Below are 17,877 nucleotides of genomic sequence, written 5' to 3'. Positions count from 1 at the left end.
TAGTCAAATTGAGGTTCAAAGAAGTTATGAGACTTAAGTTAGTTATGGATCTACTACAAGAGGTAAAGATAAGATTCCAAACCAAGTCACTTCTAGTTTCAAATCCTTAGAATATTCCATATCAAATACGTATATGCATGCTACACACGCACACACACACACACACACACACACACACACACACCATGAGTTGCTGCAGCTATTCTATACACTCATATTTGGAGCACATTTGACATTGACATTATAGCTCCTTTTCCATCCTTCCTAACTCTGGAGACTAGAAGATCTCAAGGGTAGACACATGCTTAGAATATATGAACACAGAATAACTAACTAACTAAATAAATAAATAAAAACCTTAAGCAGTGCATTAACGCTTTGGTCTGCTGTGAAAACTTTTATAGGCTGTATGGGTTCAACGTACGGTTCCTAACAAGTGTAAACTGTCATCTAATGGGAACACCACTTAATCTTAGGCTTCTGGGGCTAGCAAGGTGGTTCAGCAAGTAAAGGAGGGTGCTGCTAACCCTGACAACCTGAGTTTGATTCCCAGACTCACATGGTAGAAGACTCCACTTCTGCAAGCTGTCCTCTGAGCTCCACATGTAGTGTCATGCCATGTGCACGCATGTGTATGCACACAGACACACATGTATGCATGCATGCATACTAGAGAGATGTGGTAGTGCCTGCCTGCAGTTCTGGCTTCTCAAATGCTGAGGCAGCAGGATTACTGGAGTCTTGCTAGCCATGTGGAGCCACCAGACTGCCATCTGCAGCAGCTTTACTGTGTTACAGCCCTACTGGCAATGCACCATGGTTCTGTCTTTTAGTGTGAGTGCCGTTCTGGTGTGTGTGAGCGCTTACAGCACTGTGCCTTGATTCGCACTGTTCTGATGAGCATTTCCATGCGCTTATTGGCCGTTGGCATACCTTCTATGGTGGGTCCCGAGGGTGCTTGAGGATGAAATGAATAGGACAGTAAGTTTCTTGCATCTTGATGTTAGATGAAAAATAGCATGTATTTCTTGAGTTACACACTCATTCAGTCATCTTCTGAGTGCCTCTGCTGCTCCAGCTACCAGAAGACACAGAGGTAAAGACGAATCAAGGCAGGAAGTCAAATCATAGACAAAATGCTCTGTTCAGGTTCCTGGCACTTTAAGGAAAACCTGAACCTAACTTGGCTTTTGTCCAGACAGTTTATCTGTTCCTGGCAGGGGAAGAATGAAACCAGATCTCCGATTTCTCATGGCTCAGTGTTACGCACACCGAGCTCCAGGAGCACAAAGGTGGGAGTGATAGAAATGGCGGCGATGACAGTCTTACATGGCACGGGCTGGCCTTAAACTCACTACGAACTGAGGATGGCCCTGAACTCCTTTTGTTTGTTTGTTTGTTTGTTTGTTTTGGAGACAGGGTCTCTTTCTATAGTCCTGCTATCCTGGGTCTTTCTATGTAGACCAGGCTGGCTTCAAACTCCCAAAAACCTACCTGCCTCCATCTCCTTAGTGCAGGGTTCAAAGCTGTGTGGCACCACACCCAGCTTAGGTCTGGCTCTTTTTTTCCTTTAAGGATATCTCTTATTTACATGTGTGCTTATGCATGTGTGTGTGTGTTCAGGTGTCCAGGGAGGTCAGAAGTGGGGTGTCAAATCCCTGGGAGTGGTAGTTATAGGCATTTGTAAGCTGTGTGGGTACTGGGATCCAAACTCCAGTCCTCTGACAGAGCAGTGGGTGCCCCTGAGCCTTCTCTCTAGCTATTTGGATTTGGTCTTAAAGGATATTTATAAATTTGACAAAGCATGACCTTGAACTTCTGATTTCCCGGCCTCCCATTTTCTAGGTGCTGGAGTTTTGGTATGGACCATGGTGCTTGATTCATAGAGTGCTAAGGATGGAACCCAATGCCCCCCGACATGAGAGGCAACACTCTGCCAACTGAGCAACATGGCCAGCCCTAGCCTAGACTGGGACGTTTATGTTTGTGTTGTTGTGCTTTCTTTCCTTCTTTCCTTCCTTCATTCCTTTTTTCTTTTTGTCTGTCTTTCTTTCTGTCTTTCTTCTTTCCTTTTTCTTTCTTTCTCTCTCCCTACCTCCCCCTCCCTCTTTCATTCTCTCTCCCCCTCTCTCCCTCTCTCCCTCCCTCTCTCTCCCTCTCTCTCTCTCTCTTTCTGTAGCCCAAGTTGGCCACCACATAGCCTAGTGTACTTATCACATGACTTAGGATGAAGATCTGAGAAATGTATGAGTTTATGCATCACTTCTGTGAAAACATGGCTCTGCAGAGGAGACTGGAGGGCAGCCGGGTGTGATCTGCTCATAACTCCTGTGTAGCCCATCCAGTCGCTGAGCCTAAGAATGAGTCTGGGCTGCACTTGTTGTCTTGACTGGAACTTCCCCAACTGAGTACCTAGGTCCCCTGCAAGCACTTGTAGGCTTTCAAAGAGCTATTTTAAAGCGTCTGCTGCCCGAGGAAAGCTGTCAAGTTTCTTTGCTTTTAGGATTATGTCAACCCAGGTAGAAACACTGGTTAGGCCAAGTTGATCAGAAGCTCTGATTGGCTGTTGATGACCTAATGGGGATTTCAGGAGCACCACTGGGCCGGCAGTCACTCATAATCAGCAGAGCCACAAAGCAGGAAGGCGGAGCATGCAAACTGATAGCATGCTTAAGGGCAGGCAGTGTACACGAGGAGCTTATAGGGGCAACCGACCAGGAACTTCTGAAGCACATGTGGGTCATAAGCAATAAAAGAGAGTCTCACACACGAGAAACAACGCTACCCCCAAGGCCCTCCTGGGTTCCTTTTGTGTTGTTTCTGTCTTCTGCGTGTGCCAGGTGTCTCTCTCTCCCCAGAGAGCTGCCGAGCTTGTAGACAAGCGCAGACAAGTCCCTCCTTCACTCCCGTCCCCTCCTACTGCCCAAACCTGCTCCCTGCAGCCCTGAGGCTGCCCTCAGCCTCTACCTTGAACTCGCGCCAGACTGCCTACCCAGTCTTTTTCTGCTCCAGGTGGCCACAAGGTCAGCCTATCAGGCTTCGGCCATGTGCTGAGCCAGGCATCCCTCCCTTCGCCCCCCTCCACACTTTATGAATTCTCCAAACGGTAGGGAGGAATAAAATAACAGGGACACTTGTGGGCGCAGTCAGAGAGGAGTGTTTTCTGTAACAGGAAGAGTCACTGGGGACTGGCTCACCTGGTGAGTCACTGCAAAGTGTGTTCGTTCCTCTTGGCTGGCTACCAAAAGAGAACACAGGCACTAGCCTGTGGCCTGCAGGGAGGCTTCTGGGGCATTTTAGAGAGGCTTGGGTTTGCAGAAGAGGACAGCAGAGCCAGTGGAGAGCCTTCAGGACTATAATTCCGTGGGACCTTGCTGTCTCTGTATGACCCTGGGGCTCCTCTGCAAGACCTCAGCTGCCTCCTTTGCTAATGAGGGAATCTGAGTCAGGAAACCCCCCAAGCCCCCACTTTTTCCAGCCCAGCTTGGCCCTCTTGGTGCTTCATGAGCTGGACAAAGCGTTCTGATACTACCTCAGACCAAGGGCAGGTACCACATGCATGCAAGCTAACCCTGAGAATCCTGCCATGTGCAGTGGGTTCCCGGGGAGAACGTGGGTTCCTAGGACTAAGACATTGACTCGGTGTCATAAACCTAACTCAAACCTCTGTTTTTGTGACTCTGACATTTCCCAAATGGGATTTGCTTAAACACAACAACAACAACAACTACTACTACTACTAACAGCAAAAAAGAAAGGCTGAAGAGATGGCCCAGCAGGTGTGAGGGCCTGCTACACATACCTGAAGCCTTGGGTGAGTCTCCAGCACTCATGTGAAAAGGCAGACATGTCTTTGCTTGGGCCTGTAACCACAGTGCTCCAGGGGACAAAATAGAATCACCGAGGCCTGCTGGCTGCCAGCCTAGCTCTAGGTTCAGCGAGAGACCCTGGCTCGAGGGAATACAGGGGAGAGTGACAGGGTAGAACCCCTATCCTCCGCTAGCCTCCACACACATGGTCTCACAGGGTAGAACCCCCTATCCTCCGCTAGCCTCCACACATGGTCTCACACACATGTGCATATCACACACATACTCTTACAAAAAAGAAATAAAGTAGTTAAATAACAAAACACAAACAGAAGCAAATGGCTAGTGCCGATTTTAAGTTTTCTTTGATGACCAAAACTATTGGCTGATAGAGACACTTGTAAACGTGGTTCTGGCCAGCTCACAAGCTTGTTTTCTCTGGAGCCAGTGTACTGATGGTTGTGAATTTTCCCAGTTTACAACAGCATACATATTTAATTAAGCTGGAGCTCAACACTAAACTCACTGATGTGTTCTGAGCTAAGTAGACACTGAAAACAGGTTTGGGCACCTTATGCTTTGACTAGATGGGTGCTCCGTGCACATACAGGGAACTTCCTGGAGAGAGCAGGGCAGGGAGTGCTCTCTTAGCAGCTTGGAAAAGACTCAGTAGGTACAACAGCCTTTTGTCCGAGCAGAATGTTCTTCTCAGAACTGGAGCTGAAGACCAGGCCCACCACCCCCCTCCTTCCAACAGCAACAGTGCAGGATGAACAGGTGTTAACTGGAAGGCTGCCCTAGTACCTGCCAGCTGTACCCCAGGCAGAAGAGGGAGTGTTTTTCATAGAACAGCCATATGCCACTGTCCCATGGCCAGAACTTGAAGTCCCCAGACAAAAGACATGCCCTGAGCCTGACCCTACCCTCTCTCCCTACGAGGTGTTGTCTTCACCAATTTGGCTGCTTTAAGAAAATGGTGGAACTGGGGCCAGGCAGTGGTGGTGCATTCCTTTAATCCCAGTACTTGGGAGGCAGAGGCAGATGGATCTCAGTGAGTTCTAGGCCAGCTTGGTCTACAAAGCAAGTTCCAGAACAGCTAGGGTTACAAAGGGAAAATCCTGTCTCAAAAAACAAACAAAAACAAAAAGAGGGGGTGGAGGAAGAAAGGAAATTGTATAACTAAATGGCTTATAAACAATAAAAATGCATTTTTCAAAGTTCTGAAAGCCTTGGTTGGGTTGCTATCTGGTGAGGTTCAACTCCTCACAGTGGCAGAGATCATGTTGTTTGAGGGCTCCTATAAAGGACTAATCACCTCAAAGACCCCACCTCTTTTGGTAAAGATTTATTTGATGTGTGTGTGTAGAGGTATGTGTGAATGTGAGTATAGCACCCACGGAAGTTAGAAGAAGACATCAGAGCCCCTGCAGCTAGAGTTACAAGCAATTGTGAGCCAATCGATGTGGATGTGGGAATTGAACTCAGGTCCTCTGGAAGAGCAGCTATGCTCTTAACAGCTGAGTCATCTCTCTAGTCCACAGCCCATCTCTTTTTTTTTTTTTTTTTTTTTTTTTTTTTTTTTTTTGGTTTTTCGAGACAGAGTTTCTCTGTGGCTTTGGAGCCTGTCCTGGAACTAGCTCTTGTAGACCAGGCTGGTCTCGAACTCACAGAGATCCGCCTGCCTCTGCCTCCCAAGTGCTGGGATTAAAGGCGTGCGCCACCACCGCCCGGCTCACAGCCCATCTCTTAACTGTCATCTCAAGGGCAAGGATTTCAACATGGGAATTTGGGGGAATAAGAACCTTCAGATATAGCAAAGTTCAGGCTGTGAGCTCGACCATTTCCTCATGGCTGTCACTCGATAATCACTGTTCACCCTCCATACTGGCCCCTGGCTTTGCGGTCTCTGCACCTGCTTCATCTCCGTCACATTCCTGACTCCATCCTGTGCTTTCCAATACCCGTGTGAACGACCTTCCCTGAAGTTGGGTTTCTCAGGAACATTGCTTCTCCATGTTAAACCTTCATCAAGATGGGGTAAGTACTGGCCACTTATTTCCAACAGCTATATACAAACACATACTTTTTTTTGTCTGTCTGTCTGTCTCTGTGTGTGTGTATGTGTATATATGTGTGTAGTCAGAGATGAGTTTCTGTCCTGCCAAGTCTTGCATCCGTTCAGTCCCTAATAAACACACAGAGGCTTATATTAATTATAAACTGACTGACTGGTAGCTCTGGTTTATTACTAACTAGCTCTTACGCTTAAATTAACCCATAATTCTTATCTATGTTTAGCCATGCAGCTTGGTACCTTTTCTCAGTAAGGCATCCTTATCTTGCTTCCTCTGAGTCTGGCTTGCATCTCTGCCTTTCCTCTTTCCAGAATTCTCCTAGTCTTGTCGCCCCACCTATACTTCCTGCCTGGCTACTGACCAATCAGTGTTTTATTAAACCAACACGAGTGACAAATCTTTACAGTGTACAAGAGCATTATCCCACAAAATTTCCCTTTTTGTCTAATAAAAAGGAAGGTTTTAATCTTAAAATAGTAAAACTATATACAACAAAAACAGTTAGTAAGTAAGAATTACAGAAACAATATCCAATCCATTTGCATTTGACAAAATTAAAGAAGACAAAATATTTGACAAAATAATTAACTTACATGCTGAGTTTTGTACCTAATTTACTTTCTATTATAACTAAGGAAAACTACAATTACAACTATCTAGTCTTCAACTATATCAAAGACCCCGGAAGAGTAAAATGTTACCTAATGATAGGGACATCGGACTGCCTAGAAAGTCACACGAAGTTCCTCTGAAACATTGGGGGCATCCATCTTCAGCCTACAGGACTAGCATATCTGACAGACTTATCTGTAAAGCAGTATTTTCTGAAGGATAGTCCTACCTTGTCTTGGCAAAGTTAAGCAGTCTTTTCTTTTGTGTCCTGTTTGTCCAATTTGGACAGCATAGTGTCAGGAGTTGGGGCAAGGGCAATTCTTGCCCAGTGGCTAACCTTTGTCACAAAGAAAGTAAATTCCATATAGAGTCTTCTTCAGTGCCTATCATCTTCTTTGAAGTAGATTGGTGTTGCCAGGAACAGATGTTGAGAAAAGTCTAAGTTCTTAATGTCATATTCTGTAGGTCTTTGAAGTGTTTGAAGATTACCTATCTATCTGAAATATATCTTTGTATACCTAGAAAACCTAACTAACATGACTATAATTTTGGACTATTATAGATGACTATTAATCTGTACTTCTTAATTATGCTTATAATTTTAATTGAGCTGTATAAACAAGAGTATAAATATATACAGTATAACAAAATTAACTTTTAATTTGTATCACTAAACTAAAATCTATATCAATGTAAAATATGTAAGATTAACAGTTATTTGAATTGATGTTGATTTAATAATCTATCTTTTTTTCTAATCTACCCTTTTCCCCATCATTTATATATCATACTCCCTTTCTTCTTTAGAAAGAGATTGAGTATTACCAATAATAATTTGTAATCAAACCCACTAAACAAGGGTTTAATAAATGCTGATTGACCAGTAGTCAGGCAGGAAGTATAGGCATGATGACTAGACTAAGAGAATTCTGGGAAGAGGAAAGGCAGAGACGCAGTCATCAGCCAGATGCAGAGGAAGCAAAATGAGAATGCCTTACTGAGAAAAGGTACCAAGCCACATTACTAAACATAGATAAGAATTATGGGTTAATTTTTAAGAGCTAGTCAGTAATAAGCCTGAGCAATAGGCCAAACAGTTTATAATTAATGTAAGCCTCTGTGTATTTATTTGGGACTGAATGGCTATGGGACCAGGTGGACAGAAACTTCCATCTACATGTGTGTGTGCCCATGTGCTTACACGTGAAGGCTGAGGTTGATGTCAGCTGTTTTTCTCAATTTCTCTTTATCTTGTTTGTTGAGATAGAGTCTCCCACTGAACCGGGAACTGCTGATTCAACTAGACTAACTGCCAAATTATAGGTACATGCTGCAGGGCCTGACTTTTTGTTCTGTTTTGAGACAAGGTCTCACTATGTAGCCCTGGCTGGCCTAGAATTTACTATATAGACCAGACTAGCTTCAACTCAGAGATTCACCTGCCTCTGCCTCTCAATTGCTAGAATTAAGGCATATGTTACCATGCCCAACTTTTTAAAAAAAGTATAATTTCTAGGGATCAGACCTTGGTCCCATGCTTGCATAAGAATCCTTTAAGACTAAGCCATCTCCCCTTCTGTAACTAGTCCTAAGAGGCATGTATGTTGAGAAGTTTTTATAGAAAGTCACACTAGTATGCTGGTGGAAGTGACTTGGCTCATGTTGGGCTTATTGTTCACTTACCATGATCCCACTATGAGCAAGGTATTACAGTATGTTGTCTGACTGAACCTGAAATTAACCATTTGAATAGACTGAATCACAACAGGAATAAGACAAAGATAACCGAAGTGTGGATGACTTATATATTCTGTGTGTGTGTGTGTGTGTGTGTGTGTGCATGCACACACATGTGCTTGTGTGCATGTGAATATGTAGGTAGGAACATACAATGAGTGAGGTGCCCACAGAGGCTAGAAGAGGTCATCAGATTTCCTGGAGCTGGAGCCATAGGCAGTTGTGAGCCACTAACAGGGAGCTGGGCACTGAACTTGGACGCTCTGTAAAACCAGAACATACTCTTAACCACTGAGCCGTCTCTCCAGCCCTGCCAAACTTACCTTAATAAAGCTGGAAGGAAAGCCACGAACCATTGAGCCTTCTTGCTTTTTTCAGAGTCAATGCAGCTCTAAAGAGTTTGAGTTTTCAAAAGGGAGTGGAGGGGTTACTAAGTGGTGTCAGGATTAATGAGGCTATAGCTTCACAGAGAAAGCTGAGTGTAGTAATTAGAATAAATGACATCCCCAAGGCCACACAGTAAGGGGTGAATGGAAAGTTGAACTTAAGCCTATGAGGCACAGCGAGGCGACTGCAGCAGAATGGAAATATCGACAACCTCCCCACAGGGCTGTGGAAGGAGAGTGATGTGACTTCCTGAAGGTGCCGGATGGTAGTGGGTACTTACCTACGCGGCCCTCTCTCCCTCTCTCCGCCACAAGACACAACCTCATAATCACCCAACTTGATCCAAGAAGACAACATTGGCACACTTAAGGATGGATAAAACCCTATGCCAGTTATTTAATTTGAGACCTAAGCCAACCCTGGGAGCTAGATGTTATCCTTGTTTTCCAGAGGAAGAAAGGCAACTTTTTGGAGCATAAATGGGCCATTCTGCTCAGGAGCAATACTCTGGGTTTGAACTGAGTCCTGAATACCCACCGAGGCCTGTGAAACCTACAGTCATTTTCTGGGGTGGAAAGTGAGCCTTGAGCTGCAGTAGGATAGATAGGCTGTGGATTTGCCGGGACCGGGGTGGAGAGGAAGCACTGCACGCAGATGTGCTTTTCAACTGCCGTAGTAGAAATGTGTTGTCCTGTGAATAACAAGGAAGGAGAAGCTGAAAGCGAGGCTGTGGGATCCTGTGTACCTATGACGTAACCATCTGCAAAATAACCACGTTCAAGCCTCGTGAGACCACCTGCTTCCAGAAACACCCAACCATGGACTATCCATCACATGTACACAATGAAGCCTAAGACATGGTTGTCTCTGTGCTGAAGATCTGTGACTTTTTTCCTCTACTTATTCTCTAAACAATATGTCACAGTTGTTTATATAGCCTCCACATTGAGTCAGGCATTATAAAGCAAACTAGAAGATATACAGTATGTGGAAGGATGCTCATAGGTTCTATGTAAACATGACACCACAGGCAACAGGAGCACCTACAGATTTTTGGTACCTTTGAGGCGCTAGAAACAATCACTTGTAGATAATGAAAGAGCAATGTATTCTTTTATAAGGATGGTGTAACTGAAGCTCACAAACAGTTTAAGTGACCTGCCAGAAGTGAGAGAACTAGCAAGTGGAGCCATAGGGCAAACCCTGGGAATCTCTTGCGTGTGTGTGTTCAGTGGCCTAATCGGTTAGTACGTGTACTTACATAGCAAGTGTGTACTGACACACACCCGAATTTGCTTTTTGTTGTTTTGTTTTTTGCTTTTCCAGACAGAGCTTCTCTGTGTCACAGTTGTCCTTAAACTCGTTCTATAGCCCAGACTGGCCTTGAACTCAGAGATCCAACTGCCTCTGCCTCCTAAGCTGGAACTAGAGGTGTTCACCATTTGCCCAGTCTTAAAACCTGTTTTAAGATAACATAGAAATCCATGGGCTCCATGATGGCATCTCATATAGATGTCATCTAGTCCTCCCGCAATGGCTATATTCTTTTAGTGCATTTCACACTTACAAACAAGTTAAGCCTTCACCTTATTGGAAGAAAAGCCAGATGCTTTTTTTGTCTTGAGTAAAAATATCTGCAAAACATATGCTTGTTGTTCTAGTTAAATCAAACCACTGCTATCTCTGCACTTGTGCGAGCTCTGACTGCGGTCCTAATAAAAGCATCGCAAACACAAGCGCCCACCCTTCCCAGCCTGCTGAACTGGCATGGTCTACCTTGCAGCGAATTCAGTTTTCTGCTTCCATTACTTTCATATTTGCAAATAGTTCCAAAATTTGAAACGCACAGCTGCTACTCCCAAAAAGGAAACTTAAAAATAATCCTTGAGGTAAAAGAGCTACCTACACCACTCAAAGAAACAGCTAGAACAGATGTCATAGTTCACTTCTCCGCTGTGACAACACAGACCAAAAGCAACTCGAGAAGGAAAAGGTTGATTTAACTTACAGGTTACAGTCCATCATAGAGGGAAGCCAGGGCAGACGCTTGTCGCAGGAGCTTGAAGTAGAGAACATAGAGGAACACTGCTTACTGGCTTACTGGCTTGCTTCAATGCTATACTGTTTTATGATGTCTAGGAAAGGTTTCGTGGGAAAGAGCTCTCTGGATGTTTCTCCTGCATTACAGAGACACCAAGTTTTCCGAACCATAAAAAAAAAGAAGGAAAGAGAAGAGAAAGAGGAAGAGAAGGAGGAGGAGTAGGAAAAGGAGGAGGAGGAGGAGGAGGAGGAGGAGGAGGAGGAGGAGGAGGAGGAGGAGGAGGAAGAAGAAGAAGAAGAAGAAGAAGAAGAAGAAGAAGAAGAAGAAGAAGAAGAAGAAGAAGAAGAAGAAGAAGAAGAAGAAGAAGTCGTTGTTCAGAAGGCTTTCTGACTTCAGCACCATTGAGATTTCCTCTCTAGAAAAGGGCAGGCATTCCTTCAGCTGCCAAGACTCTTGACTCTGATGGCTCACAGCTGAGTCCTACTGTGAACATGGTAACATTGAAGGAAAAGTCTCCTGCCAGGCTTAAGCCTTCATCTCTGGTAGTCTGGATAGTACCATAGAAAGGCTGTCTGCTTTGCCTCAGCCTTCTTGAGAGGGTCAACTGATGAGGTGATGTGGGATGTCCTTCTATATATGTGCTATTTTTATTGGTTAATGAGTAGAGCTGCTTTGGCCTATGGCAGAGCTGAATATAGTCAGGCTGGAAGAGATAGAGAGAGTAGACAGAGTCAGAGAGACGCCCTCCGCTTTGTTGAGAGAGACTATCCCGCTGCAACAGGCTCACCAATTCAGCAAGACTGGCCGGCTATAAGCCCCAGGATCACCCTGCTCTTCCTCCGCAGTGCTAGGATTACAGGCACACGCTGAGGTGCCCAGGTTTTTTACATGAGTGTTGGGGATCGAACTCAAGTCACAGGCTTGTATGGCAAGCGCTCTACCAGTTTAGTCATCTCCTCGGCCTCTTTAGTCTTTGTGTCTTTTGCTGACAAATAGTCCATTGTGTGGCACTCGCTAATTTATTCGCTTGTCAGTTGACAGAAATGGTATTGTTTTCATTTAACCATTGTGGATGAGGGTACTGTGCACAGCCATGTTCAGGTTTTTGTATGGATGTATGTACTCATTTCTCTTGGATACAGACCCAGGAGTGGAATCACCAGGTCATATGGTAACTGTGTGTTTAACTTTGTAAGGAACTGCCCAAATGTTTTCCAAAGTGGCCTTACCTCTTATGTTCCCATCAGCAGCACAAATGGGGTCCAATTTCTTCATATTTGTTAGAATGCTTTCTCACTTCAGCCTTCCTAGTGGCTGTGGAACTGTAGCTCACTGTGGTTTGTTTATTTATTTAGACAGTGTAGACTATGTAGGCCAGACTGGCCTTAAGTTCACAGAAATCCATCTGCCCTGACTCCAATACTGGGGATCAAAGGCAAGCACTCACCTTACTTTCTTGATGGTGCTCTTTGAAACGTAAGTTTTAGATCTTCAAACCAGGCTTACAACTAGTTTACAGATTACAACTGTAACCTGGAGGTAGAGGCAAGAAGACCAGAACTGCCCTGGGATGAGACCCTGTACACACACACACGCACACACTTGCACACACATATACTTATTTATAGACAATGCCTCAATATAGTCTAGGCTGCACTCCAACTCAATATAAATACAGCTGAGGATGACCTGAACTGGTTCCTTCTCCCTCTCCATGGGTTGGGATGACAGGCATACCCCACCACACCTACTTTGTGCAGTGCTGGGGACTGGAGCCAGGCCTTTGTACATGCTAGGCCAGCATTCTACCAAATGAGATCATCCCTAGCCCTGTGATACTCCAGTTTAGCTACTTATTGATTACACTTTGGAGTTGTGTCTGAGAAGCCAACTGAGAAGATTTACTCATACCTTTGCCTCTGAATTTTGTAGTTTAGCTATTATGTTCAGTCTTTCATCTATTGAGTTAGTATAGCAGATGGGATGTGATGAGGGCTCAATGTCATTTTCTTGACTGTGGGTATCTAGTTCTCCAGCACTAGTCATTGAAAATGTTATTCCCTCCCCCATTTATGTGTTGGTGCTCTTGTCAAAAATCACCAAACTTCTGTGCCCCTTTCTAGCTAAATCTGACTTCTTTGTCAGGCAGGTCAGGTTAGGTGTAATAGCAGCAACAGTGGTTTCCAAACCACACAGACGACAGCAGATAATTCTCTCACTCAAATTATGGGGGATCATGGGTCCGCTGTGACCCTGCTCCATGTGGTCATTACACCAGGCTCCAGCTGCTAGAGCAGCATTTATCTGGGATCCCCCCACCCCCCAGTGTGTGGCTGAGGGACAAGGAGCAAACTCAGGGCTGACAAGCACCATTCCCACTCTCACTTTATTGGTTAACGCAAGTCATGGTGCCAAGCCTGTTGGCAGCCAGGGTGGAAAATTAGTCCTCTCTCAGGGACGCGGTCATTGCAAGAGGCAACAGGCTGTTTGGGAAAAGCACCAGACACAAACACATCTTCACTGCACAGGTCTCTTGTGACCTCCAGGCACCACTCTGACTTTGCCTGTTCCCTTCCCACTGTCGGATGGGTACAGCCTGGACTATCTTCTCTCTGCTTCCTGCAGGCTTCCTGGAGATATCTCATCCACTGTCATGGTGTCGGTAACAGCCAAGACTCACACCGACATCTCCAGCTCTGCACAGGGATACACAATGATTTACTGAACATGTTTCACACACATCTCAGGTGATGCTCAGATATGAACTTATTACTGTCCCCATACATCCCCAAATCTATTCTGGGTCCCCGGTTCTAGACATATGAACAACTCTGTGCTCCTTACCCCGCTCCCCCCCCCTAGCCAGAACCTTGGTGCCACCTTCTTCCCAGTCAGCCATTGTGTGTACTGAGTCTACTTCTTTACCACCACCCAGATCTCCCTTGCTGCCTATTCTCGATAATTCTGCCCTTGACTAGTCTTTCTTACAAAATGCGAACCATGCTTTGACACCAACACAGACTTCTCTGCTGGCCAACACAGCTCTGGGGATTAGGACTGATCTAACAGGCCCTGTGAGGCCTTTCTGGAGTGGGCCCACTCTTGAACAGAATCTGCCTGCTACGTTATTCATCTTTGGCCAATTGCTCCCTAAATCCCTCACTTTCTATACTCAGAACTTCTAAATATCCACACCCTATGCCTGAGACACTTTGCTCTCTCCTCTGGGCAACTTCTCTTTGTTCTTAGGGTAACAGCCAGGCATCACTTGCTTCTCCCTCCTGACTAAAACAGTAAGTAATTAAAAGTGCTTTAACCAAGAGGGTGAAAGAGAAAGGGCTTTGGAACTGGATGGCCCGGTTTTGAATCCTGGCTTCCATGTATTGCCTGCAACACTGTACACAAGATCTTACATCTCTGAGCCTCTGTTGCCTCATGCAGAAAACAGAGATAAAAGGAGTCTTATTACATAAGGCTGTGGTGAGGATTAAATGAGTAACTATGTAGAAGGTCCTTAGGACAGTACTTGACACACCGTAATGGCTCAACCAAGGTTTGCCATTGCTTTGATGAAACTCCATAGCACATTATAATTACCCCCTACAATTAAGCACTTATAGAGAAACAGAATCCATAATTTACCCACGTGACTACTTTCTGCATTGTAAGATCATCAGAGGACTCCAGATCCTAACACTAGAAAACTTCTTTTCCTTCCTTCCTTCCTTCCTTCCTTCCTTCCTTCCTTCCTTCCTTTCTTTCTTCCTTCCTTCCTTCCTTCCTTCCTTCCTTCCTCCCTCCCTCCCTCCCTCTCTTTCTTTTTTCTTTTCTTCTAGACAGGGTCTCCCTATCTAGCTCTAGCTGGCCTGGAACTCGAGTTCGATCAGTGAACTCACAGAGATCTTCCTCTAGAGTGTTGAGATTAAAGGCCCCTGCTACCTCACCTGGTTGAATTTTTTAAATTTTTAAAATTTGTTAGATTTTTGTTACTTATTTGACTAAACGAATGAATGGCCCTCATGACTCCTCACATTGTCTTGTGAGGGTGGAGTCCCAACCTCTCTCCTGTTTATTTAGACAAGATCTCAACAACAGCTACCGTGACACACCCCTCTCCCCAGCCCAACATTGACTAGTGGCTCTTTATGATCGGCAGACACTTAACTGAAACCAGGTGGAAAACACTCTCCCATGAACAGCCTTTACTCTTCCACAGCCCCCATCCATCTACTTCTACACAACCCCTGTAAACTCACCTAGATTAGTTACACAGGGATTGGTTAAGCACAATGAACACAAGCTAAAGGGAGGACTTACATTTATGAATGTCCTGTAATGTTTAAAAATACTGAGCCCATTGACTGTTCTTCCAGACTAATAAATGTGGAGGCCTTGGGCTATGAAACAGTCCCCCTCTGTGCTGAGGGGGTAAAACAGATGGTGGGAGGGAAAGGGGAGTGAAGAAGAGACATGAGTTTGGTACAGGCAGTCAACAAGCAGCTGTGACCCTGAAGTCACATCTGGTGACTGGCCTGCCTTACCTGCAAATGGAGAGCACTTCCCTGGTCTGTTCTGTCAGGTCACACACCATCTCTCCAACGTGACTAATTCTAGGTAGGTTTTTGTGGGGGACCAAATGCTGGGGATGGAGCCCAAGGCACAGGCCTCTTCACACTGCTAAGTACTCGGCCACTGAATTCCACCCTAAGCCACCTGAGGAGAGACTGTTCTGCAGCCTGATTCGATATCAGAAGGAAACAGAAAATGGAAAAGACATAGGTGTCTTTATATTGAGGCCACCAGTGGAGAGCAAGGGACTTCATCTGGGTGAACTCAGAGAGCAGGGACCACACCCTGAAGTTAGTTCCAAAGGCCCCATGTGCTGGGGATGAAAAGACTTTTGAAGCAGACGGACTGAATTCAGAGCCCTGCTATGGCACCTCGCCTGCTGCTTGACTTTTATAGTCCTCAGTTTCCCTGATGGCCAAGGAAAGAAAAGAGAAAGTCCTATCTTTGTTGCAGGATCAATGAGGCCAGTTATACATTATGTTATTGGTCTTCCCTTAGTGCTAGGTCATCTTCCCTATTTAAAAACCTATCTATTCACTGCACATGCCTGAAAGTATGTATATGTACTGTGTACATGCGGTGCCTATAGAGTCTAGGTCATTGTATCCACGGGAGCTGGAGTTACAGGTGTTTGAGAGTCATCTTGTCAATGCTGGGAACTGAACCCAGATCCTTTGCAGAAGCCACAAGTGCTGTTACCTGATGAGCCATCTCTGTAGCCACTTTTTTGTCTGCATGTTTATGTATACATGCATGTGGGGAGGCCAGTAATGCCAGGTGTCTTCCTCAATTGCTATTTTATACTTTTCTCTTTTTTTAATTTATTTTTTGATGGGCTAGAGAGATGGCTCTATGTTTAAGAATATGTATTAGTCTTCCAGGGGACCCAAGTTCAATTCTCAGAACCACGTGAGGTGTCTCATGAATACATGAGGATCCAATACCTCTGGCCTCCACAGAAAAACACACATGCACACACACTTAAAAATAAATCTTAAGACAGGGTTTCCCAGTAGCTATAGAGCCTGTCCTGCAACTCACTCTGTAGACCAGGCAGGCCTCAAACTCACAGAGATCCATCTGCCTCTGCCTCCCACGTGCTGGGATTAAAGGCACCACCACTGCCTGACCTAAAAATAAATCTTAAAAATTTTTTTCCTGCGTGTATGTGAGAGGCCAGAAAAGGTGTTGGATCCCCTGGAACTGGAGTTACAGATGGTTGCGAGCTGCCATGGGGGTGCTGGGAACCAAACGCAATTCCTAGAACAAGCAGCTAGTGCTCTTAACCACTGAGTCATCTCTCCATCCCCAGGGTTATTATGGAAAGGCTAGTCTCTTGGGATGGAGACTACTTGCCATGGCAGTTGTGATACCGAAGCAGTGTTTTAGGGAATTCTAACCAGAAATAAGGCAAATGCCTGTTTAGTGGACTGTTCTTAGACCTGTGAATGCAAGAGAGGTGGTACCTTATGAAACAGCACCAAAAGCCACACTGTTCAGAGCCCTGCTTGCTCAGCCAAGATATATGGCAGCTAAGGCACTGACTGAAACACCAAATGAGTAGGCTCTGAACCCAGTCTCGGTCACTTCACTGAGTGGCTCTGAGTGTGAAGTACTGAACAGCTGAGTCTTAGTTCCTCAACCGTCAGGTTAGAATAAGCCAGCTCTTGCCTTACAGGGCTTCTGTGTGAGGGTTAACATGGGAAGCGTTTGCAATGCTAAACACTCACCAAGCTCACTGCTCAACAGACCTTTTTCATTTGTTTTGCAAGACAGGGTTTTTCTGGGTTACCCTAGTTGTCCTCGAACTCACTCTGTAGATCAGACTGGCCTTAAACTTACAGGATTCCACCTGCTTCTGCCTCCCAAATGCTGAGATTAAAGGCGTGCGCCACCACCACCCAGCTTCAGTAGTAGATCCTGATGGCATGTTTAGTGGCTGGACTACAAAGGACAGGGACTCTGCCCCACGGAAGCACAGGCTAAGGACAGCAGGAACACAGCTGCAGAATGAAGGAATGGATTCTTGTTACCACGGTTTCACCCAAACGCCCGCCCTTCTCTATAGTGAGTGTGGACGGTAGTCTTTAGAATAAGCAGTACATCCAGGGTTGTTATTTTAAGAGGATCACCACTGTCCAGAGCAGAATGGGACAACTTTAAGAACTACATGTCTGTCCTTTTGACCCATCTTGAGCCTCCTTTCCTTGCTTGCTGCTCCTTGAAGTTGTTGGCTGCAGCTGTTGCCAGAGAGATGCCTCCACGTGGAATGAAGGGCATAGCAGATGCTAAGTCACTCCAGGAGGGGACCAGGCCAGGTGCTATCTGGTGAGCCTGTTCATACCCATTCTCTCGGCTCCATTCTCTTCTGCTGGGGACCTGAGCCTGTGAACTACATTCTTCAGGCTATCTCGGCCGCCAGCTTTCTATTAGGTCTTGACCACTGGGGACACGGTGTGGGAGATGAGGCAGGAGGGAGAGAGGCGTCTGGCCTCACTTTGCAGCAGCAGTGATCATGGGGGCTGCCAAGCAGCATCTGGCAGTGGCAGGACCCTATCCCTTTGTCTAACTTGGCATACGGGTCTCACACAAACTTACTTTGAACAGCATTCACGTGCTTAGCCACCCTTAGAGCAGGGAGCTGACT

Source organism: Arvicola amphibius, chromosome 2 (assembly GCF_903992535.2).
Source record: "Arvicola amphibius chromosome 2, mArvAmp1.2, whole genome shotgun sequence".
In the NCBI taxonomy this organism is placed as follows: Eukaryota; Metazoa; Chordata; class Mammalia; order Rodentia; family Cricetidae; genus Arvicola; species Arvicola amphibius.
This window is presented reverse-complemented; position numbering follows the sequence as displayed.